Source organism: Dipodomys spectabilis, unplaced genomic scaffold (genome assembly GCF_019054845.1).
Source record: "Dipodomys spectabilis isolate Male_0828 unplaced genomic scaffold, ASM1905484v1 ptg000246l, whole genome shotgun sequence".
In the NCBI taxonomy this organism is placed as follows: Eukaryota; Metazoa; Chordata; class Mammalia; order Rodentia; family Heteromyidae; genus Dipodomys; species Dipodomys spectabilis.
In genome coordinates, this window is record NW_024870923.1 from 249,685 (window position 1) to 275,951 (window position 26,267).

The 26,267-nt window shown below is 38.6% G+C and overlaps 1 pseudogene; it reads right to left on the reverse strand.

Moving 5' to 3' along the window:
* Positions 1 to 1,864: 1,864 nt before the first annotated feature.
* LOC122124785 lies at positions 1,865 to 1,961 on the reverse strand (annotated as a pseudogene).
* Between the last annotated feature and the right edge of the window lie 24,306 nt (positions 1,962 to 26,267).

A 26,267-nucleotide genomic window follows, 5' to 3' on the forward strand; every position in this document is an offset into this window, starting at 1 on the left:
CCTAATTTGTTTTGCTTTTATATTTTTGGTTGCATCATTTCATTTTTTGCTCTGCCATTTTCCAAATCATTTATATAGAAGGCATTATTTCCTATTTTCTCATTCTTAGAATAAGCTGCACATGAAGACATCACTGGTTCTCATTTTCAGTGTGTACATTTGAATACGGAGGAACATCTTTCCTCTGCTCTCCATCAATTCCTTACTCTCCAATTAGAATAATTTCGAATTGGAAAATCGGAAAAATAGAAAATAAATCATGGTGAATAAACAGATGCAGAAAATTCACCGGATATTTCTGACCAGTAAAACCAATGTGAACTATTAGGAAATACATGGACACCTCATTCCCACGGGCACTCAAAGTATCTGGTTAGGCAATTCTTAGGAATATGAGGAAAAAGATGAAAAAGTAAGGAATGGTATCAATTGCAAATGCAATGGAGAAGGATCCCAGCAAATTTCTTCATTGGGCTGCCAAAAATATTCAGCTTACTACAGTGCGGAGACTTCTTTCCCAAAAGGCCACTCGTGAATAGTAGGGATGACGATGAGTATACGCCACTTCATCGAGAAGCCTACAGTGGACATTGTCAGTGAGTTGGTGTCTCAAGCGGCACATGCAATAACTGTAGATGACTGAACACCCCTGCACAGTGTATATACGTGGAATAATACCAGAATGGTTTCTTTCTTATTTCATCACGATACAGATACCAATGCCCAAACTAAAGGCCTCTTGACCCCCTTATATCTTGCTGCTGAGAATTGAGATAGAAAAGATATGCTGGATCTCCTTCTGTTGAACCATTATATACAACCAGGCCTGAAGAACAACATAGAAGAAACTGCATTTGATATTGCCAAAAGGATAACTATGTATCACTACGTCTATGAAGTTGTGGAAGGCTTTACAAATTGTTCACCTAAATACTAATGGTCGGGTTAAGTTTCTTAAATTTCAAAAATGCGAGTCCATCTTTTATGTCCCTACAAAATATTTTCACAATCCAAATATGAGGAATATCTTTTTCTTTTTGGTCGGTCATGGGGCTTGAACTCTGGGCCTGGGAGGTATCCCTGTGCTCTTCAACTCAAGGTGAGGAGTCTACCACTTGAGCCACAGCTCCACTTCCAGTTTTCTAGTGGTTTATTGGAGATTAGAGTAGCATAGACTTTCCTTCTCAGGCTGGCTTTGAACCATGATCCTCAGATCTCAGTCTCCTGTGTAGCTAGGATTATAGGCATGAGCCACCAGTGCCCGGCAACACCAATATTTTACTGTAAAAATTCATGGATTCTGCGGAATTCTTCCAAGCGAATTGCCTGCATTGGATGTCAAAAAGTATTCAATAGTTTTTGTATTCATGTATAATGATTTCTTCAGTGTTTGTGATTTTTTAATCAGAAATAATTTTAACTTACCTGTTGAAATGAGTAGTACAGGAACTACAAGATTTCTGGTGCTTGTCTGAAAAAATATATTTTAAAATATTCTATATTCTATGTTTGCATAATGTTCATAATTTATTTTATTGTCTCCTAGATATACTTTGAATTCTACATTATTTTATAATATATAGGGTCATTAATGTGTCCTTTCCGATTGCATTCCATATAGAAACAGTTTGATTCCTTTTTTTTTCTAGGTCTTAATATTATTTTTCTTTGGGATAAAATGACAATGTTGTCTAATTTGAAAAGTTTTGTAAAGTTTATGGTATGTAAAAGCCTTTCTGAGGTGAAGATTTAATACACTGATATCAAACTAAATTGAATTATATGAATTACTTGTATTGTTACACTTGTAATTTTGTAATCAACTTTTTAATAACTGTTTTTCATTTCTTGCATCTGAAGAGTGAAAAATATGGAATACTTCTCAAATTTTCATATTATCCTTGTGCAAGTGCCATGTTAACCTCTGTAGTGTAATATGAGTATACGTACTGCTGAAGCATGTAGTATCCTAAATTTAAGTAGTTAATGATGCAATCTTTATACAGGCTTATATCTATGGGTGCCTACCTGTAACAAGGAAACCTTATTGTTCCTAACAATGCTATCGATCTTATTTCCCTAAAATTCTGTGAATAGTGGAAAAAATTATATTGATCAGTCGATTGCTCACATTTGCAAATTTTTTTTGTCAATGACTATCTTAAGTCTTTTTATTTGGAATTTGATCGTACTGTCAATTATTTATAGATAGGTCCAAAGGTGATGGCTTTTTCAAGTACTTATTTATCCAACTGAATTAGCTTTGTGGACCTAATGGATTCAAAGTAAGCGTTGCTTAAGAGCTACTTCTAAACTTCTTCAGCTGACATTTTCCCAAATGAGGTGTTACTGGCACAAATGTCTACCTGAGCCTTTACCCTTCTTCCATGTGGGAACAGACCAACCAGAATATCTTACACTGACAGCATAGATTGTCTTACTGGAACAAAACTCATCTTGGTTACAAGGGATCATAGAAAGCTGAACAGTTCAAACAGAACTGTTCAGACTAGAAGGTATTTTATCAAATTATAATTGTTTATTATATCTTCCATTTCAAAAGTAGCTAAAGCCAAGAAGGTGAAAAAATTGTTAGTATGCATGATTACTTAATGTCCTGGCCTATCTACCATCCAACTGGGCAGGAACTTACACTACTGCCTTTTTATCACCAAATATTTTCATAGTTGTAGGAGAAGTCCATGTGTTTCTCCTCATTATTAGACATTAAATTCATAATGTTTTAATCACAGTATTTCCTCTTGCCTCCATGCTGTAAATCTACAAATGATAAAGCTTTAGGTCTAACTATATCAAACACTGAGGTAGAGATAATGGAATAATACTTTAAAACAGAGTTGCCTTTGATACAGTCACTACAACAGAACAATGCAAAACGTGTGCCTTTTAATTATATTATATATAGTTATATATTTTATATTTATATGTGCTGATCTTATATTTCACATAGAGAAACTTACTGGAATTAGTTGATAATTAACAAATAAATTGATATTTATTTATTCCAATAAATAGAATTGGAATATAAATAATTAGGTTTAAAATATATATTAGAATATAAAAAGTATCAATGCAATGTCTTTAGTATAAACTTGTGATACATTCCAACTGTTCTTGGTCTTCTGAATCCACATGGTAAAAAAAGCAATGTTTTCTGCTAATCTATAATGGATTTTAGTCTGCTGTTCTGTTTATTGTTTTAACTCGCTTGTCCCAAACTGTCTTTCTCCATATTTCTGAAGAATTCCTACTGATTATGCCCAAATTTTGCTAAGATGTCTAAAAAATATTATTCTTCTGCAGTACCCATGGTTCCTAGGATCCTAGGTCCCAGTTACCTGCATCATCAGATAACAAGGGCAATATTTCTCACCCAGGCCGATGCAACATGTCAACACAAAGTAATTGAAGACCCATCTCAATTTCTCATTTCCTATGTTTCAGGGCCCCAATTCCTTGAGATCCAGGAATTAGCAGTAAGCAATTGTGAAATGCAAGGCAACTTAAAATGAAGGATGAGCACAAAATTTGAGAGAAAGTACTGTAATTCAAACATTCAACTTACAGATGACCAGCCAATATGAGTGAACAAGTTCACAAAGTGTCATAAGATTATTTTTAATACCCCTCCCCTATGATTAATGAAAGATTTTATTCCAATATAAGTGGGCCAAAAAATAGTTCCTGGAAGGATAGATCGATAATTGGTCTACCAAAGCCCGGAAAACTTTACTTAGAGGTCAAATGTAATTCAGAAAAAAACATTTGAAGCACTAAGGAGTGCTTCAAAACACTGGGACTTCAGTACAACATGGTTCTGTGCTATAAAAATGTCACTCTCAAACCAATGATAATCTACATTTAATCTCCTGAAAGTGTATTCCTTTTCAAATAAACTTTTTAAAATCACATTCGCCAAAATAACATTTGACAAGTTGATGATACTTAGTGACTTACAAATTTTTCAAGTGTAGAGAGCAAGTTACAATAGAGTTGAATTATTTACACAGCACTAATGCCAAACACGTTCAACCATTCATTAAAGTGTAGAAATAGTATCACCCAAAATTTGTGTTTTTCAGTAAGGGCCTTCCAGAAATGTGTTAAATAGATCAGCCTCCTAAATATCAAACCCAAACGTAAGCTAATAAATTTCATCATTTAATAAGGTATATTTTAAAAAGTCACAAATAGTTGCCTTATCATATGTTATTTTATGTTTTCTCTCTGTCTAACATAGTAAGAAATGACTTTATGTCTTGAATATGGGTACTCATCAGAGATATGACAAACCTAATATCTGTCTTCTATTTCTATAGTATTCCTCTCTAGGTATAAATTTTAATTTTCTTCTATTTCCAAAACTTATAGATAGTAGAAAATATTATTCCATGTAAAATAAAAGAATCACACCATTGTACAAAGCCATTTATAAAAATTCATAGTTAGGAATACATTCTAAGCCATTTTTTAACTTTCTTTTTGACTAAAGGTTAATCTTCCAAATGGATGAGAATAAAATCATGTTTAGGTGCCTCATGTCTCCAGTCTTGCAAATTGTTGCTGCCGATGAATGAATTATGGAAATATAAGCTGACATCAGTTCAAGAATATGCAGGATTTAAAGTCCATGGAATGTATATAAACCTTTCAAAGTATTAATAGACAGTTTAACAGTATGACTATAAGGAAGTTGAAACCAGAATGGAAATATACTAAAGACATAGAATGAATGAAAAATGAACAAGGGGCAATAAAGCTAGAATAGTCAATGTACACATATGATAAAGGAAGTGGTAAATTGGAAATAAGTCTTGGAGAAAGGATTGGTTGAGAATGATGGAAGGAGTGACTCTGATCTGGGAGCATTGGACAATTAGATGGATATATTTAATTGTAACACAATTGCACAACCTTTTAAAATTCAGTTAAAAAACACGAAAAGAAACAAAAACACACAAAAATCACAACCAAACAGCAATCTCTAGAGAGTATGAATATGACCTCTCAAAATTTTAATCAGTTAATGAATGGCAGTCTTGGGAAAAGCAAGCAAAGCTGTTCAAAGAGGGAAGTTTGGGATAGGGGAGAATTTTGAACAGAATTAAATAGATTGTCCAAGGTTATAAATCACCTACATCTGCTGCAAATAGTATCTTTCTTCTATGAGTTTTCTGTCTGAACTGGATAATCCAGTTCTGAGACACACTTGGTAGCTTGTGAGGATAGAATGGAAGAAACAAGATCAAGAACCCATTACTCCACTGGAAAGAAAACAATCCTCTATATTTTCTCTAATCTCTCTTCACTACTCTTTCTTCATACTTTGAAGTCAATTGATTTTGAATTATATTTTTCCTTCTTTCTTCTGTCAAAGTAATTGTTCAAAGTAATTCATTAAATATTATTTGCCATTTTCTTCTTTCATGCTGTTTAATTGGCCAAGTGAGTACATTTAACCTTCCCTCTTGCATTTGGTCGCCATGAAACAACATCTATGTTAATGCTGAGAAATCTAATGTAAAACTTTGTCTCCAGTCCAAGAAGCTGTGCTCACAAATATTTGGCTATATTTTTTTCTTTTACCTTGAAAGACTTCTTGTGTCTAAAGTGCCCACAAAAATAAGTACTCCATCACTTGTTGGTTCAATCAGAATTGTCTAACCTCAAAGATATATTTTGCTAACATGATGCTTAGAGGAAACCAAAAAATAATGCACTTTTATCTTCTCTCTTAAGATTCTCCTTACATACCGTATCAGGAACAGTGAAGTTATTCTATGCAAAATTATTTCAATAGATTATTTTTCTCTTGGTCTTGCATTTCTTCACCAAGATGTATGGAGGAGAATAGATTTAAATCACCCATACCTTGGAAGGCAGTGTCTGTTACAAAAGGACAATGCTTCTATGTCCCACTTCTATGTCCTCCTCTGAGCTCTTGCCAGAGTTCCAATTAATCACAGCTTCTTGGCTTCAAGTCTAGTGAAGCTGAAGGACTATACGGGCTCCACCACTGCTACATCTTCATTATTTGTCTTTTAAAACTCTTCAAGTTGCCTCATTGGATGTGGAATTTATTTTCATGTCTTGCATTGTAGTGAGCCAAATGGGCTCTGTAAAATCACTTTAGGGAGTAAAAATACTAGCACAATTTATATCAAAAAGTTTCGGCCTCCCTTCACTGCTGTAGACAATACGCGTAGCTAAGGCTTCTAAGAAAACTATTCTTTATTAACTTTTTCGTTTGCTCAATTCTTTTCTGAACTTTTTGGCATATGTAATAACAGAAGTCTTCACTATCTCATATTACTAAGGATATTATTTTATGTGAGCCACTTAGAAATGTGAAATAATTGGTATGAAGTATCCAATCAGATTTTTTTTCTGGGTTTCACTGCTTCACATCCAAATACATTGTGGAAAGTGTTACAAACAGAAATGTGTAATCCCAACACCGTCTTTCATTGTGGAGGGCATTTTCTCCCTAAATATTTTGACACAAATTATCTTTTTCAGAGAATTACTGTTTGGTAATTAAAGGTAAATTCACAAATTTTGATGCCATACTTTTTTAAGAACTTTGAATTTAAATTCCAATACAACTTTGTTTCAAACAGTGAGAATATAGTTCCTGGGTAAGGACAAATCTAAAGGAACCTACAGGATTTACAGCAAGGTTTCTCAGGTTTGTTTGTTTAGTGTGAAAAAGATCCATCTTCATCCACAATGCTCCCTCTCTACTAAGTCTCTTTGGATTTGTTTGCATGAAAGCCTATTCTTCCAGGAAATTTAAAATTTTTTAATAGGCCAAGTTGTTAAAACTTTTGAACAATTAAAATTTAACTGTCATTACTTTAAAACTCTTGAAAATCCTTTATCACAACCGTGAATTCACCAATCCTAATTCCACCTTTACCATCAAAAAGTTAACATGCTGTTTTCATGATATAGTATCCATGCAGCTATTATATTCCAGTGGCTTTGTTATGCGTATATATAACCATATTAGCTGATGCTAAGCAAAATTAATTCCAAGATATATAACCAGATTTTTTCATTTGTGGTTGTTGTTTTTGATGAACTATGTGATTTCTGTTTTCTTTGGGATTTCCCCCTATGGTTTATCCTTCCACTATATCATTTTGTATTGTATATACATTTACCTTAATTAGCAAAGGGAAGAGGAAATGCATAATGGTGAGACAAAGGACAAAAGGCAAACCAATGCAATAGCAATACTCACAAGACAGTATATTGGAAATGTGAGGGATGAAGGGGTGAAGGAAAACTGTGAGAAAATGAGAGAAGGTTAACAAATTTGAAAAGTTATGATTTAATACCTTACAATTACTATAACCCCACTGTACATCACTTTGATAATAAAATTGAAAAATAAGCTGCGTAAAATATAATTTCACTGTATTGGCACAGTAAATAATATTCTTTATGTAGTAATATTTTAAAAATTAATACTATTTGGCATCTAATTTGAATTAATTACCCTTTCTTTATCAGAGAGTCATCAACTTGAATGTTATCCAACTAGACAATATTTTCACAATATACATGCCAAAATTTTCAAAAAAGAATAAATTTAGTACTTTCTCATTCTAAAACAGAAAACAGTTTAATGCTACAGAAACCCATAACTTTTAAAAGTAAGCTAGTTGTGAAGAGGACAGAATATATGTGTTCTTCAAAATTCATATGACTAATAACTACTCATTTTTAAATTCTCAACATTCCTGAGAAATTCAAAACAGTACATGTTTGCATGTTATGCAATTCTGCAATAGATGCAGTTTCCAATGGGGTGTTACAGATTGAGAAGTCAACAGAAAAATAGCCACATTCTGGTAGAGGATAAAACTATGAAGCATATGTAATAATTAATTCTTCAAGAGTAAACAATTATCAGAGTAAGCTATTATTTCTATGACCATCATTCCCAAGATTTATGCCATAAAGTCATCCTAGCCCAACAGTTTCCAACTTGTAAGTGGCACCTTAAAAGTCCTTAATTCACATCATGAATACCTTATCTCTATTTTGAAAAACTACTACACCTCTGCAAATGTGACGCCCTCCTTGTTCTGAAAAGAACACCACAATAAACTGAGCTGCATCATTTTTCCTCCACTGGAATTCTTGAGATCAGAACACTTGCAAATATTATTTATATTTATACTTTTTTAACTATCATAGATATTCAGGATGCTAAGATAGGAAAATTATGGTTCAAAGTCCACCCAGGCAGGAAGGTTTCTTAGAATCTTATCCCCAAAAAACTTCTCCACAAAAGACAGACTCAAGTGGCACTGAGGTTGAAGTGGTAGGGCACGAGCCTTGAGTATAAACAGGCTCAGAGACACTGCCCAGGCCAAGAGTTCAAGCTCTAGGATGAACCAATCAAACAAAAACAAAATAGAAAACAAACTCAAAACCTAGCATTTTTCTCCATGTATACAGAGGCATGTAAATAAGGAAATGGCTTCCTGTGTTATATTTAGGTAAAAGAAAGAAGATGTCACTCAATTACTCTCTTCATACCATATTAAAACAAACCCTTAAAAAATTGGTTTTTCTAAATGTGTAAATTAATGTCATCCACTTGTTGGCAATTGTCTAGATTATTCACATTAACATGGTACACATGAACTGTGGGAATTATCTATTAACTATGTTCTAATTTTAACTCTCTTTAAAGAGTATCTAGGCAAATAGAATGCCAGAATCATTTGTGAATTTTTCAATTAATCCCTCTGCTTAAAAAGAATTTTGTAGTATCCTATAGAATATGAAATTACAAACAAAATCAAAAAATATATTTTAAATCGAAATTCTAATTTAACGAGGTCTGCAAAGTCCTACATTAGACGAACTTTGCTATTTCTCCAGACTTAAGCTTTTGTAAACCTTCAAAATTTATTTGGAATCCAACACAATGAGGCTTACTTACTTTTGCAAACTTTTGGATGGGAATCATGAGCTATTTTGCATTTAGAAATGTTCTGTAATGATGAGAGAATTTAAACCACAAGTGAGGAAATACATGAGATGCATTCAATAGGAATCTTCATTTCTCAAAACATAATTACAAAATTAGCCCAAACTTCCCACTGTGTATTCCTTTCTTGTTGCTTGGTTTGTTTTACTGAGACAAAATTATTCTACCCGGTTGCAGGGAATCTATAGTTATGTAATTCCACTCTCTAATCTCCTGTTTGAGTGCTAGAATTCCAGACTTGTATCACATTGCCCTGCCATAGTTTGTTTATTTAATCTAGAAACAGACTAGCAATTCTTAACTTCTCCTGTGATCTTATCCACAGACTGACTGCTCAGACTGTTTATGTACTATTTTCAAAGATGTTTTAACATTTTACACAGGATATGAACATTTTCAGATGCACCTGCAGGGTTCACTGATTCATTCCACCATTGATTCTATCCCGTTAATAATGATTGCTTGACTCTCTTATTATCTCTGGTCCCTACCGATGTAATATTCTCAATTTCTGGGGGAAAGTTCACTAGAGGGCTTTCCAATATTAAAAATTATCACTTGAGTCTAGTCTTACTCAGGACCTATTTTCTATTGTTTTCTAACTATTCCACATATTCTGAGAGTTGGTTCATTTGTGTATTTTTGTGTGCACCTATAAGTGTCTCTGTGTGTATGTGTATGTTTGTATGTATGTATGCAAAAACCTAAATCTGTTATTCAGCAATCTTGCTCGTGACTGGAATTCAAGCTTTTGGCTGGTTAATTATAGGTAGTGCCTCAAAGCCTATACTGTCCAAGTTGGATGCAAATTGAACTTCCCAGACTCCTTTACATTCTTAGGTTTTATTTTTCCAGGAGTATCAACTTTTAAACTTCAAACACTTTGTGAGTGTAAAGGCTAACCTGTAGCCCAGATTTTTAACTCAAGAATTCATATAAAGATAGATGAACATATACCTTACATATCCTGAGTGTACACTGTTAGAAATGTGATCATAAACCAAGTTGTTGTGAGATCTGGGATTGGGGTTTAAAGCCAGCATGGGTAGGAAAGTCCTGGAGACTCTTTTCTCCAATAATTACCAGAAAACTGGAAGTGGCACTGTGGCTCAAGTGGAAGAGCACTAGCCTTGAGCTGCGTTTCAGAGGGACAGCGCCCTGTCCCATATTTCAAGTGCCATGAACAACAACAACAACAACAAAAAGAATATAAGAAATGGAAAGAAAAAGAAATGTGATCTTATCCACCAGGTTCATTGCTAGTATAATTCCTGTTCTCTCAAGATGGACTCGTTTTTCCAGTTAAGTCTATTCTCCCATATCTGACTAGAATTGGAAACAGAATCATTCTTCCATTCTCCTTTTTGCACATTTACGTGATTAGCAAGCCTGATTTAGAAAGGGAGTGGCCTCATGCTTCATGTTCCACTTAGGAGTAATGCTTTCTCTATATCATCCCATAAATCTACATACTGGACTTGGCTTTATTGTTTCAATGTTTTCTTATTTGTAGAGTCCTCTATATTGTATTTCACACATAAATAAACACAGAACTTCTTTTTCTCCTATAATTGCTATTGTTTCTCTTACTGTTAACTCATGTACACTTGGGAAATTAATGCACAGCACATAGACTCACAATAAATGATCTGAGAACCTTCTTCACATTTAAAATTCACTTTAATTTACAGAGCACATAAGAAGTTTGAAAAAATGTTCTAATGGATAATGTATTTATAAGCGATTTAAATTTCATTTCTCTTTACTTAGTTGTCTCTGAAACACGTGTTACCTCATGTACAAATGTGTCCTTGTGCTATTTCAATGAAACCAGAAAACATCCTTTTTTTTTTTTGAGCAGCACCATAGATTGTTACTGGAAGTAAGTGGAAGTAACTGTTACTGGAAGTGTAAACTGATCCCAGGAGAGGAATTGAACGTAGAGAAATTACAAAGTTCAAATTAACTATTGCTTTCCTTTTTACTGTACAAGAAAAGAATCCAAGGCTGGAAGGAAACTCTGTCCCTGACTTTTTTGAGTGTGCCTTTTACTCATATAAAACTTGTCTGTAAACTTCTGGTTGAGAGTATTAGAAAAGGAAACAATATGCCATTTGAAGGCCAGCATAGAACAAAAGGAAGTAAGTTTGTTTTAAAAGTGTTCTACTGCAAAGAAGCAAAGATATGGAGGTTTTAAAGTGTCTTATGGATGGATGTTTCACTCCTGAGATGATTCTCTTGTTGCAGGAATCAGTTATCAATTCCTTTAGTCTGGTCCTGAGTTTTCCATAGCAATAAGGATTCCAAAAAAGCAGGATCTAGTGAGTATGATCAGCAAAAGCAGCCACTTCTCAGAACACTACTATTTTAAGGAGAGTCCCAAAGAAATACCCAGGGTTTGTTTAGTGTGCTTGTTTGTTTAGTTTGTGTTGGTTCTGGGACTTGAACTTAGAGACTGGCCCCTGCCCCTGAACAGTTGTGTTTCTTTCCCACCTGGCCCAAACCTAATATTCCACTGCTTGAGCCAAAACTCCACTTCTGGCTTTTTTGGTGTTTAATTACACATAACAGTTTGACAGACTCTCTTGCCTGGGTTGACTTTGAACTAAGACAGTAAGAAAGCTAAGCGACATCAACTGTATGAACTTCTCTTTTGAACCAAGAAATTTTAGATGAAGTTTATTATAAAGCTAATATTTGACAATTTTTAAAGAAGAGAATATGTTTAGCAAAGACGCCATAAAAAATAAGTTAACAAAAATAGGTGTACTACTAAATCATTTGGGAAGATTACTATTGACTTCATCATTCCTTTGGGGGAAATTTAAAGCTATATTTGCACTCTTTTGTTGGTTGTGGGGATTGAACATTGATCCTGGGCACTGTCTCTCCGCTCTTCAGCACAACTTGAGCACTCTACCACTTTAGCTGCAGCACCACTTCCAGATTTCTGGGGTTAATTGAAGATAAATGTTTCATGGACTTTCCTGACCAGGCTGGCTTTGAACTACAATCCTCCGGTCTCAACCTCCTGAGTAGATAGGATTACAGGCATGAGCCACCAGCACCTGGCTCATATTTGCATTTATGTGCACTTAATGGCACTATGTAGACAAAGAATGAAAATCTGAACCAAATGATTTGACATTGCAACTTTTCAGAATAATTGAGGTACCAATAAATATGTCCTCCTTTTCCATTTTGTTGCATTAATGACTCATGAGCTAGGGAACTCTTACATTAGCATCCTCTTTCATCTTTGTAGTTGTATTTAGTATCAGGAAATGTTCATAGAGAAATAAAGAAAGACAGATTTTTATTTTATTTATTTATTTTATTTTATTTGTGAACATACTGTACAGAGGGGTTACAATTACATGGGCAGGATAATGCGTACATTTCTTACCAACCATTGCAGCCTCCTCCTTTGTTTACCCTTCACATCCCTTCCCAGCCTTCCCCCTCCCCCCCAGTCCCAATCCTTCTCCCCCCCCACCTACGTTGTAAAGCTCGTTTTTGACATGACAACTTGTACTTCTCACTGTTGCAACAGGTCCACCTGTATCTTTAAACGACTTGGTTTTCCCCATCTCCTCCACAAGTTATACTGACATCAAATATAGTGAAAGCAGGGTTTATACTGTAGTAGAGGGACATACAAAGCAACAAAGAAATAATCTTATAAATGCGTTAGAAACACATGCATGAAAGAAAAAACATTAAAATACATATCTAAGGGTTTATTTTCCTGATATCATATTATCTGAACTTTTCCGCTTGACTCATACATATACTAGCTATTGCAAATAAGGGAAACCATGGGGCCTGTTTCTTTGGGCCTGGTTTACTTCGCTTAATATAATATTTTCCAAGTCAGAAAGACAGATTTTTAGAAAGCAAAGGAGATCAGGTATGAAAGAACAGCATAGAAGGAGATACATTTATCACACAGAGATTAAGAACTAGCCTTGGAGATTTTGAATGCTAAAGGCAATGAGGAATAAGCCTAGTTGATAACTAGTTCTTCAATAACCAAGAATGGTTCCCTAGAACGGTTTCTGCTATACCTTAGTTATTATCATTTTTTCTTTCCATCTGGAGTTAGTCCTTCTCTTCTGTCACAACTGTTAATTAGCCTCTGCCTTTTTGGAGCAATGACTGGCCAAAATAGTTTCCAAATCTCACTTAGACTACCCTTCTCATTGTGATTAGCAGTGACCCCACTCAAAAGCCTGGAATCTTTGAATTTCCAGAATTAATCTTCACCTGACATCTAAGCACATTACTGGCATTAATTGCTGTGATCTAATGAACAAAACATATTTTCAACACAGTATCCTAACATAGGTAAAGTACATGAATTAGGAACTATTGTCAGGTATCAGTAGGGAAGGAGGAATTATATATTCCAAGTATGGGTTCTTTATTTTGCATTTACTAACTAAATGTTCATTGTTGTTGTTGCTGCTGTTGTTGTTTTGGCAGTCCTGGGGCTGAAACTCAGCGCTTGGGAATTATTCTTCAGCTTTTTGGTTTTTTCCTCAAAGCTAACCCTCCACTACTTGAGGCACAGGACCACTTCCAGTGTTTCCTTTTCAATTTATGTGGTACTGAGGAATTGAACCCAGGCTTTCCTGCAAGGTACGCAATCACCATACCATGAAGCCACATTCCCAGAACCCTAAATTACTTTCTTAAGATGGCATTACATTTTAATTCTGTAACTATGTATCATAATTTTAGCCAGAAATTTTTGCTAGAAAAGAGCATTGGACACAGTACTGAGTCCAGTAAGGCTAGATGGGCAATGGATAACTGTCACAGTGTAGCCAGGGCACAAAGGGACTTACCTCATGGAGCTGGTACAACAGACTGAGTGAGACAGTTCCTGACCCACAGACTACCTCCTGAATGAGAGGGCCACCTTGGTTCCAACCACATGGGGATGCTGGGCCACCTCCTCCAGCACCCAATTGAATCAGTTCCTAAGAGAGAAAGAGAAAGGAAGAAGGTCAGAGTTACACTTAAGCCAGGTGTCAGTGGCTCAGGCCTATAATCCTAAGTACAATGGAGGCTGAGATATGAAGATCATAGTTTATAGCCAGCCCGGGCAGGAACACCCATGAGACTCTTATCCCCAAAATACCACCAGAAAACTGGAAGTGGTGCTGTGACTCAAGTGGTAGAGTGCTAGCTTTGAGCTGAGGAGATCAGGGAGCTGCCCCAGGCCCAAAGTTCAAGCCCCATGACTGAAAAGAAGTGGACTTCCCACCACAAGAAGTGGACTGAATAGCACCCATTGCCCTAGGGAGCATGGCAGAGAAGTCAGGCTGACCTTCTTGTCAGCTAGGAGTCATTAGTAGGTCAACTGGCTTCTCTGTGCCTCAGTTTCCCCAGCTTCAAAACTGAACAATGTGAAGGATCCTGATACTCATGGGGATAGGATAATAAAGTGAGCCATGTTTTGTTTCATAATCCCATACCTGTTGCACCATTAATAACAGACACCATCTGAGATCTTTCCGGGTATCATATGCTCACAGAATTGCCAAGAACAGTATCAGATGGCCCCTCCCTCTGTGCCTGTCCCTGCTCCAGAGATCCCTCTGTATTAATCCCTTGTTTCCTCACAACTGTCTCGTAATGATATTGAAGTCTAATGGTTGAGGCCCAACCCAGAGCTTCACCTCTGGTCTAGAATCGGCTGCCATGGACTGAGTTTGGGACAATCCATCTAAACCAATGACTGAGCGTTGTGCTACATGTCTACAATCCCAACTACAGAAGACCGCGCCTGGTGGCTCATGCCTGTCACAGATAGGAGGGCCATGATCCAGCCCAGGCTGAGCATGTTAATTCTCCATCTCAGAAATGCCCAAGACAGAAAAGCTTGACTCGCATGGTAGAAGAGCTCACTGGCAAGCCTAAGGACTTGAGGTCAAACACTAATATACCAAAAAGAACCGGAGTCCCGGTGCCAGAGGCTCATACCTATAATCCTACGTACTCAGAAGGCTGAGATCTGAAGATTACAGCTCAAGATTTAAAATAGGGTTGGCCTCACCCATCAGACGTCATGATGAGAAGACCCAGAGTCTGACCTATGCTGTTGCGCTCGGTACTAGCAGAATTCATATGCTTATTAAGTGTTGGCCATGCTCTCTGTCCCCCTGGGAAGCCTGCCCCCTGCAGGCCGTACCCCCAGGTCCTCCCAAGCTCCCACTCCCACCAACCAGCCCCAAGGGAGTACACAGCTCCATTGCACACAGATCCCTTGTTCTTGTAATTTAACAGTGCTGTGTCCGCTTCAAGCCTCTCCCCCTTCCAAGCCCGAGACCTCAGCTGTGAAGCCCATACATGCCCCAAAGATAGCAGGTAGAAGTTACCAAAGCATTTAGCCTCCTTGTTACAACCCACCTATACACACACACACACACACACACACACACACACACACACACAAACATCCAGACCGTTGACAGAATACTCATCCATGCAGCACCTGCAATTTGCCAACTGATCACTCACCTGAGCACATTCAGGCTGTACAAGGAAAAAGATAATCTCTCTCTTTCTCTCTGTCTCTCTGTCTTCAGGTGAAAGGTTAACCGAGCACAGAAGACAAGGGCTCACACTGCAAGGGTGTCTATCTTCTGCATCCAACACCTCCCATCCCCAGAAAAAAAGGAAAAGACCCCAGAAAGCAGGTGTAGACATGATGCTCCCCACCTCTGACTAAAGCCACCGGGTTCCCACCAGGGAGAGGCAGGGTGCAGATGTACAGCTATGTGGCTCTCACTGCTCCAGGTCAGGGGATCTGTGGCACCCACTCCTCACCCAACCCTGCATCTCCCCATTTCCTGGGACACTAGCTGCTGGGGATGGGGGTGGGATCCTTGGGTCAACACCCACCCCAAACCCTGGGGCACATTTGTGGCAGGGCATGGGCCAGACTGTGGGGTACAGGAGAGGCTCGGGTCCAGGTCGGAGGGGAGGGGATATGGGGTCGCAGGGTGAGGGGCTGTGTGGCAGCCATTCACATGTGTTTCTGGCAGAAGCTGTTGGCAGGTGCTCCAGGTGGGGCAAGCAGCAATAGCAAAGGCATGACAGACACTCAGGCCATGAGCAGAGTTCAGGGGAGCCGGGACCAGGTCAGGGCCCCAAGCTGGCTCGTGGCAAACCATTGCCTCATTGCCTGAGGAAACCATGGGTCAGAGGCAGCAGCACCAGGTTTGAAATGCTGCTCCATGGGGAATGGGGGGAGGGGGCCGGGGCTCAGGCAGGCACATGGTGGGCCTGAGAAAGGCCTCTCCTCCTAGGCCTCGAGTCTCTTGCTCACCACTCAGCCACCTCTACCTTCCTCAACTGCTGGTAGTGGTGTCAACAAACAGAAGGAATCATGGTGCTACTGGGCAGCATGGAATGTGGGCGTGGCAACCATTCTTGTATCCCATTGGTCAGAAAGAACAATGAAACAATTGAGGTGTGGCTAGAATCTTGTGATGCAGGCAGAATGGGTGGAGTCAAAAGGATTGCAGCCCCTTTCCCAGGGAATTCTATCCAATCCAGTTGGGGACAAGAGGGTGACCTGCTTTAGCTGGATGGCTGCCCAGATTGTTGTGTATGTCTGATGTTCCCAGACCTTGAACTCAGGATCTGGGCACAATCTGTGAGTTGCTTTTGATCAAGGATAGCTCTCTACCACTGGAGCCACACAGCTTTACTTCTGGCTTTGTTGGCACAAGTTGGAGAGGAGTCTCAAGGACTTTCCTGGCTAGGGTGACTTTGACCATGATACTCCTTTCACAGCCTTTTAAGTTTTAAGGAGGACTGCTGAGAGCCACTGATGCCTGGCTAATCATTGGTTTTGCTGATGTTCGTGGACAGACCTGTGAGTTCCCTATCCTCAGGTTTAAGTGGTAGGAGCTGGAGCCCACAGTTTGAATCCTGGTCCTGCCACCAACAAATGGCAGGAGATCCTATGAAACATTCTTATTCATAGGATTGCCAAAGGAATGTGATGTATGTCATGATTTAATGGGCAGTACGTGAATGATTCGAGGATAAAATTATGCACAATTACATTTAGGACACTCGATATTAATTATTTTATGAAGCATTTAAACAATCACATTCATTGAATGGAGGCCAAATGAAATACCTACTAATTGGGCATCACATAGCATGTAGATGCCATTTTCTTTTCTGCAGGACTGGGATTTGAACTCATAGTCTAGGCAACCCTGCTGTTGCACTGTATGGGAAGGGGAAGCTTGCCTCCTTGTATTCAAGAAATTCAAGTCTGTTCCTTAGGCTTGAAATCAATGCCCACCACTAGAAAACCTCCTATTTGTGTACATTTTAAATATATGATATATGATATATAATTATATACATATGTTGATTCCATATTTCATTCAGTGAAGTTATTTATTTTATTTTTTGTTTTATTCATGTATTGAGTACTCATTTTATTGACTATTATGACACATAGAACAGTGATTACATTTATTACATAGGATATAGTTTTGCATATGTATTGCACGTCCTTCCTGACACCCAGGATTTCACAGAAAAGGGAAACATGTGTCACCATCAGCTTATTACTACACGATTCATTTTTGGGGAGTGCTGGCATCTGAACTCACAGCCTACAAGGCCCAATTCATGAATGGGTGAGTGTCAGCCTGCCATCCTGTGGCAAATTGAGCTGACAGGCAGTTCCGAGTACCTGAGATCGAGCCCCAGGGGTTGACAAAATAAGAACAGATTGACATGCAGATGGTAGTATACTAATAATTATATACCTTTATAGATTGCCAGAGATGTCTATACATTATTCAGTTATATAGACTACATTCTTACCAATTCTTGGATATTTATAATGCCTCCATGTAATTAATGTTATTGTTTTCATTCCTAACCAACTATTAAATAAATCAATCAATATCCTGAAATTGTTGCATTCCTGTAAGTAATAGTATTCTTTTAATGCTTCATAAATATTAAATAAAATCAGTCTCCTGTAATGATGCTGTCTAATTTTATAGGAACATCATTCACCATCAACTCATTCAACAGTGACATTGATAATATTACCTTGTTATTCCCATGGATGGGAATGAGTCTCTTAGTATCTCCTGCCATTGATTGTTGTCAGGACTAGGATTCGAAATCAGGGCCTACATTGCCATGTGGACCTATGATCCCTCAAGGTGAAGTACCCTTTGCAACAGTGTCATTCATACCCAGGAGGGTCACCGTGCAAAGGAAGAAAACATAAAAAGGCCATCTCGCTGCATTTTTTCTGTACATTTTTGCCACACAAGGCCTGGGAATCTAGGATCCCAGGATCTACTGTGGGTCCAGTGGCTGTACCCCAGCATAAGGTGATCGAAGTTGAGGCAGAGTTACCACAACCTGAGTTCAAGCCCCCTGCTGAGCAAAAAATAATTAAAAGAGATTAGCGCCCTGGCTTGCAATTCACCCCTGTTATTCTGTCAGGCTTTGGATTTGAACTCAGAGTCTGGGTAAACCTGCAGCACTGTGGAAGAAGGGGAAGCTCACTGTACTTGAAGATAAGAAAGTCAGGCCTGTAGTGTAACCCAAAATTCAAGTCCCGGACTTGGAAAACATAATATTTATATACATTGTAAATACAGGATTTGTACTTACCTATGGATGTTCAGTCCATACACGTTTGATGTGGTTTTTCCTTGTACTTTTTGTTTTATTCATTTATTTACCATTGATTTTATTATGATGACACCCATTCCGTTTATTACATTGATGATATCCTATCACATGGACTCTAAATGTGTAGACGTGTTCTCCATCATGCCTGACACCCAGGACTTTCAGAGAATAAGAAAAAACTTTCACACTTGGCTTCTTACTGCATGATCCAATTGTTGGTAGTGCTGGGATCTGAACTCAGGGCCTAGCAGGACCAATTGGTGAATAGTTCAAGGTTACCACACCAGCCTGTGAGCAACAAAGGAGTTAGGCCATTCCCAGGATCTGACATTGATCCTCAGGGTGCGCCATGATAGTCATAAATTAATAATTTAAACATAGGATCTATATTTACATATGTGTGTGGACAGCATCTTGCCTTTGGAGTACTTTTTCTCTTTATTTTCTGTCTTATGTAAGTATTGTGTAATTTACTAAGTAAGGTAACAGATATAACAGTGCTTACATGGAAGACAACTTATTGCCCTGACTATAGGGTTTTCTATGCATTCTCCATCCAAGCTGAGACTCAGGACTTTCACAGGACAGGAAAACAGGAGAATCAACTGGCTTCTCACATCAGGATTCATCCTTTGACAGTGTTGGGATTTGAACTCAGAGCCTATCAGGCCCAATTGGGGAAAGGGTCAAGGTGAGGAAACCAGCCTGTGAGCAACGAAGGAGATAGGCCATTCCCAGGACCTGACATCGAGTCTCAGGGAGGTCGAGATAGTCATAAATTCATAATTTAAACATAGGATCTATATTTACATACATGTGTGGACAGCATCTTACATTCGGTGCACTTCTCCTTAATTTGTGTCTAATTCATGGAGTTATTGTTTTTTACTGAGTATGGTGACAGTTATAACTGTGCTGACATGGATGACAACCTGTTCCCATAGTTATAGGGTTGCCTATGCATTCTACATCCTAGTGGAAGCCCGGGAATTTCATGTTCAACGACTGGCTTCTGACAACAGAAGGAATCTTTTGTCAGTGCTGGGATTTGAACTGAGGTCTGGGTAGCTCTGTTGCACGTTGGGGGAAGGGAAATGTCAACATCCTTGAAGACTGGAATGTCAGGCCTGGTCCAGGGCCTGATTTGAAGCCCCAGCACTGGACAAAATAACAAGCCTGCCTTTTTAAAATATAGGATCTCTCATTACCTACAAGTGTGGTATGCATCTTGCATTCAGTGTAGTTATTCTTTTTATTTTGTGCCTTATTTATGGATGTATTGTGTATTTTATTGAGTATGGTGATAGATATAACTATGCTGACATGAATAACAACCTATTCGAATGGCTTTAGAGTTGCCTATATAGAATTCTCCATCCTCGCTGAGACCCAGGACTTTCACAGGACAGGAAAACAGGTGGATTGATTGGCTTCTCAAATCAAGGTGAATCTTTTGGCAGTGCTGGGATTTGAACTCAAGGCCTAGCAGGCCCAACTGGTGAATGGGTCATGGTGAACACACCAGCCTGTGAGCCACTAAGGAGCTAGGCCATCCCAAGGACCTGAGATGGAGCCCTGGTGGGGTCCAATATAGTCATAAATTCATCATTTAAACAGAGGATCTATATTTCCATACATGGATGGGTAGCATCTTGCATTCAGTGTGGTCATTCTCTTTATTTTGTGTCTTATTCATTGATGTATTGTGTATTTTTTTGAGTATAGGATGACAGATATAACTGTGGTGACTGGATGAAAACCTATTCCCATGAGTATAGAGTTGCCTATGCATTCTCCATCCCAGCTGAGACCCAGGACTTGGACAGCGCAGGAAAACTTGTGCAATGACTGGTTTCTCACATCAGGGTGAATTTTGTCAGTGCTGGGATTTGAACTTTGGGCCTAGGAGGCCCAACTTCCCAATGGGTCCACGTGATCACACCAGACTGCGAGCCACTAAGGAGCTGGGCGTTTCCCAGAAACAGAGATCGAGCACCAGGGAGGCCACAATTGTCCTGAATGCATCATTTAAACATGGGATGGATATTCAATTCCGTGTGTGGACTGCATTGTGCATTTAGTATAGTTATTCTATTTTGTATGCTATTCATGGATGTATTGTGTATTTTCTTCAGTATATGATGACAGGTATAACTGGGCTCACATGATAGCAACCTATTCCCATGGCCACAGGGTGGCCGATGCATTCTTCATCCTAGCTGAGACCCAGGACTTGCACAGGAAAGGAAAGCAGGTGCAACAATTGCCTTCTGACATCAGGATGAATCTTTTGACAATTCTGGGATCCGAACTTGGGGACCAGCAGTCCCAATTGATGAATGGGTCCATGTGAGCACACCAGCCTGTGAGCCACTAAGGAGTAAGGCCGTTCCCAGGACCTGAGATGGACCCCCAGGTGGGGGTGTGGGGGGACGGCACACAGCAGTCATCCATTCATAAGTTGACGGTAGTATGCAAATAAGTACACATTTGTATAGAGTAGGAGAGATGATAACCTGTGATGGAATCCAATCTACCATGTGTCTACTGATTTTTGGATCTTTCCAGATGCCTTCATTTCATGACTGTGATGATTATTGTCACACTTAATCAACACTGCTTTACAACTAAGTGATAACCCATGAGTCTTGCCTATCATTTCCTAGTCACATCATGCATGAACTACTCATTTGATCAGATCGATTGAATTCTATGACTTTTCCTGGTCCAGAAACCAGTATCTCAGGATTTCCCGCTATTGCTTTCTCATGGGGGTGGGCTGAATTCAAGCCTCCGGCATGGAAAACATACTCCTTATATACATTTTAAAGATAGGATTTAAACTTTCATACAGATGTTCAGTAGATACCGTGTTTTGTGTGATAGAATTTATACTTCCATACAGATGTTCAGTCCATATCACGTTTAGTGTGGTTATTCATTTTATTTCTTTTTTCATTCATTTATTTAGCATTTATTTTATTGATTTTGATGACACTTATACCATTTATTATATTGTTTACATCATATCGCATACCATCTAGATTTGTAGATATGTTCTCCATCATTCCTGACACCCTGGACTCTCCCAGAGAAGAAAAACATGTGTCACACTCGGCTTCTTACTCAAAGATTAAATTTTTGGCAGTGCTGGGATCTGAACTCAGGGCCTAGCAGACCCAATTCATGATTGGGCGAGTGTGAGCTCAGAAGCCTCTAGCCAATGAGGCTGTCAGGTGGTTCCCAGGCACTGAGATCAAGCCCCAAGTTTGGCCAAACAGCAATATATGGATAGGCAGAGGGTGGTATACAAATAAATATATATTGTTTAAGAGTTCCAGAGCTGTCTATTTATGACTGAATGACATCTACTATGTTCCTACCAACTCTTAGGTATTTATTATATCTCCATTGAAACAATATTATTCTTTTCATGCTTAATAAACTATTAATTAAGGTCAATCAGCATCCTAGGATTATTGCATCCAATTTTAGATTAGACAAATGCATGAACTACTTTTTCAGTCTGTATTCTTATGCATAGGAACGAGTCTCTTGTGATCGCCTGCCATTGGTAAGTGTAAGGATTAGGATTTGAACCCAGGGCCTATATTGACATGTTGGCTTATGGCTTCCCTGATAGTCTGCCATCCATCAGCAATGGCAGGACAGGTCCAATATGAAACTATGTCATTCAGACCCAGGATGGTCAACATGCAAAGAAAAATTTGTAAAACCCTGAGCCCTCTACAGCTCCCTACTTTTTGTGCTGTTCTGCTTGTTTTTTCTTCCTGAAAGCCCTCTGGGCCTAGGGTCCCAGGATCAGCTTTGGGTCCCGAGGCTGCATCCCAACCTAGGGAGAGTGAAGCTGAGCCAGAGTTGCCATGACCTGAGTTCAAGTCCCGTGGTTGGCAAAATTAATTAACTAATTAATTCATTAATTAACTATCTAAATTGAAATAATAAAGCTCCTTGGTTTGGAATTTCTGCCAGTTTTCTTTCCTAGCCTGGGATTTGAACTCAGAGTCTTGATGAATCCGTAGCAATGTGACGGAAGGTGCAGAGTTGCCATTACTTGAGTTCAAACCCCATGCCAATCCAAAAATAAATAATTAAGTCACTGAACTCAGCAGGGAAGTTAGTTGTGAAGATGGGAGGGAAGGGATGGTAAGGGAAACACAAATGAGAAGGCAACAATGCTCAGTAGGAAATGTACTCATTACTTTGCTCATGTAACTGTGACCACTCTGTACAACATTTTTAAAATTAAAAATGTACAAAAAATTATGTAGTGCTCAAGAAGCACTTTTGGGGTAAGAGATGGATGTCTGAATAGCTGTACAAAATTCTACAATGATTTTTTTCAGTGTTCAGTATGGAACTGAATAAACATAACTGTTTCTGTTACAAATATTAAGTCACTGTCTTGGAACTGGGGCCAGTATTTCTGCCATTGCTGGGATTTGAGCTCACTCTCCAAGTAACTCTTTTGCACCTTGTGTGAAGTCAAAGCTCCCTGTTCTTGAGGAAAAGATTTTCAAGCTAGAGTTCCCAGTACCTGAATTAAGGCTTGCAATAGAAAAAAATTTGTATACATGTGTAATACAAGATATATAGGTACATATGTATGTTTATTTTATATTATGACTATTATTATTGATTTTGTATTTAATTTTTATTTTATTCATTTTATTGTTTATTGAATTTAGTATTATTATACACATAATATTTCTTGTTGTGCACATATATTATAAAATTATACACAATAATTCAGTACATTGACTTATTTTCATTAATACTTTATTAAGTGTTGAAACATGATACATAATTAAGTGGAGGCATTTGTCAAGTCATCACATGGTTAGAGTCTGCCTAGTATGAGCTTTGTCTATAGGGATTTGTTAAAATGATTTATACTCAGAAGCCTTTTCTTATGGATAGGCAAGTTGAGGGATAAAATCTTAAGTTTGGGGCTGGGAATATGGCTCAGTGGTAGAGAGCTTGCTCAGCATGCATGAATGCCAGGGTTTGAATCCTCAGTGCCACATACTCAGAAAAAGCCAGAAGCTGTGGTGTGGCTCAAGTGGTAGAGTGCTAGCCTTGAGAAAAAGAAGTTCAAAGACAGTACCCAGGCCCTAATTTCAAGCCCCAAGTCTGACAAAAACAATACGCCAGTTTCCAGTGGCTCTGGAAACCTACTTTCTCAGGAGGTGAGATCTGAAGATCGCAGTTTGAAGGCAGCCTAGGGAAGGAAAGCCTGTTAGACACTTACCTCCAATGAACCATCAAAAAACCCCATGTGGCACTGTTTGTCAACTGGTAGAGTGTTTGCCTTGAACTGAAGGGCTCAGGGACAGCGCCCAGGCTTCAGTTTGAGACACACAACTGGAAAAAGAGTGAGGGATAATCAAAGTAATTTTCCTATTTGTTATTTATGAGAATATTTTTTGGAAAATGAATGCTGATGTACACCAGAATTGGAGTCAGACCTCAAGGTTCAAGTGTAGCACATCCATAAGCCCAGCCTCTCAGATTCAAGCATTATAAACGTGTCCTACAGGGTTCTGAAAGGCACATTGTTGAAAGGCTTAATATGCTCCCCAAGCCCTTTGTGATAAGCAGTTGACTTGTATTGTCAATGTTATTACAGTTCTGACCCTAGGAGAGAACCAATAACTCATGCCCATCACCCTAGCTCAGGAGCTTGAGGTCTCTATCACAGGGTTAAACCAGCCAAGGCAGGGAAGTCTAGGACATTCTGACTTCCTGTTCTGAAAGGCCAGATGCTCAAGAAATTCCTGTGTTTCCCTTGGTGATGAGAAGTTACTTGCACTCTAAATGTTCTTGGAGTTCTTGAGCTACAGAAGAAGGAAAGAAATATTATTGACCCATCCGGGGTTCAAATGAAGTTCTCAGGATCCAAGCCCTAGCTCTGTTAGCAGGAAGAACTCCAGTGTAACACTGTATTTGAAGGACAGAAAACAGTTTCAAAAGCCAGGCTAGGTGCAGAGAACTAAGCCTGCAGGATTAGGAGGCAGAATGTACACACTCAACAGGGATGTGAGCTGCAAAACCACTTGATTCATTCCAGGCACAGCCAACAACGGGGGAACCCTGAAACATTTGTTAGAGTTACAGCAGGGTCAGGCTTTTCTCAGTGTCTTCAAACGATGACTAATTAACCTTCCTCCCTCAGGTGAAGGGTGCCTCCGGTTATCTTTAGGTTACCAATAGAGAGCCAGTATAGTGGGGGAGAGGGGAGGAACAGAGTAGAAAAACCCTGCTCTCTGGGCTTAGGGAGTGGGTTTTTGACTCTCCATTTGTCAGGTTTAAAGGCCCTTCTATCTCTGCCAGTCCATTCTCCTTACTTCATTCTCCACATCATTAATGCAAATCCCCAGTCCAAGGAGGGACAGGGCCATTTCTCTTCTGTCTCCAAGCACCTGAGTTAGAACCTGGCTCTGCCCTCTTGACTCTGGGGCTCTTGGCTGCCTGAGAAGTGGGAGAGAGACAGTCATCCTGCTCTGCGTTTGTGTGAAGGCGATGCTGGTGTCCTGGCACACTGCAGAAATCCTCATGACTGGGAAGTGTTCCCCTCTTTCCTTCTGACATCAAAAACAGATTCATTTATCAACTTTCTTCCTTCCTTCCTTCCTTCCTTCCTTTCTTTCTTTCTTTCTTTCTTTCTTTCTTTCTTTCTTTCTTTCTTTCTTTCTTTCTTTCTTTCTTTCTTTCTTTCTTTCTTTCTTTCTTTCTTTCTTTCTTTCTTTCTTTCTTTCTTTCTTTCTATCTCTCTTTCTTTCTTTCTTTCTTTCATTCTATCTCTCTCGGGTTCTCTTTCTTTCTTTCTCTCTCTCTCTCTCTTTCTTTCTTTCTTTCTTTCTTTCTTTCTTTCTTTCTTTCTTTCTTTCTTTCTTTCTTTCTTTCTTTCTTTCTTTCTTTCTTTCTTCCTACCTTTCTACCTAGGTAGCTATCTCTTGCCAGTAGTTAGGTTGAACTCAAGGCCTGGGCACTGTCTCTAGCATTCTGCTACTTGAGCCACAGCACATATTCTGGCTTTATCTGTGTACGGGTGCCTGAGGAATCGAACCCAGGACTTCTTGCATGCTAAGCACGCACTCTCTCATTAAGCCATATTCCCACCCCCTTCATTTTTTTCTTAATAGTAGTTTTTACATAAGTATGCTGCCATTTTATGTTCTCAAGTTTAATTTTCTGAATAACGGTTACTTCTAAGAAACATGATCTTCTCTTACCCTGCCTGATTTGAGATTGTTCCTGCATTGTCCTCATAATAAAATGTAAAGAAAGGCTGTTGAGAGCTTCACTGTGCGTCATATAAAGACACAGGCCTAGAACCCTAGAAGAGAAAAGCAATGGGCCTGAAATGAAGAGAATGATGCAGTATGCACAACTAGTATATCTGAAAAATAAACCAGTAAATAAAAGCAGAGTTTGCACTATGGGAGGTAATATACATACACACATAAGTAGGTAGGGCACTGATACATAAACTTGGCCTTCTCTTTTTGAATTTTTT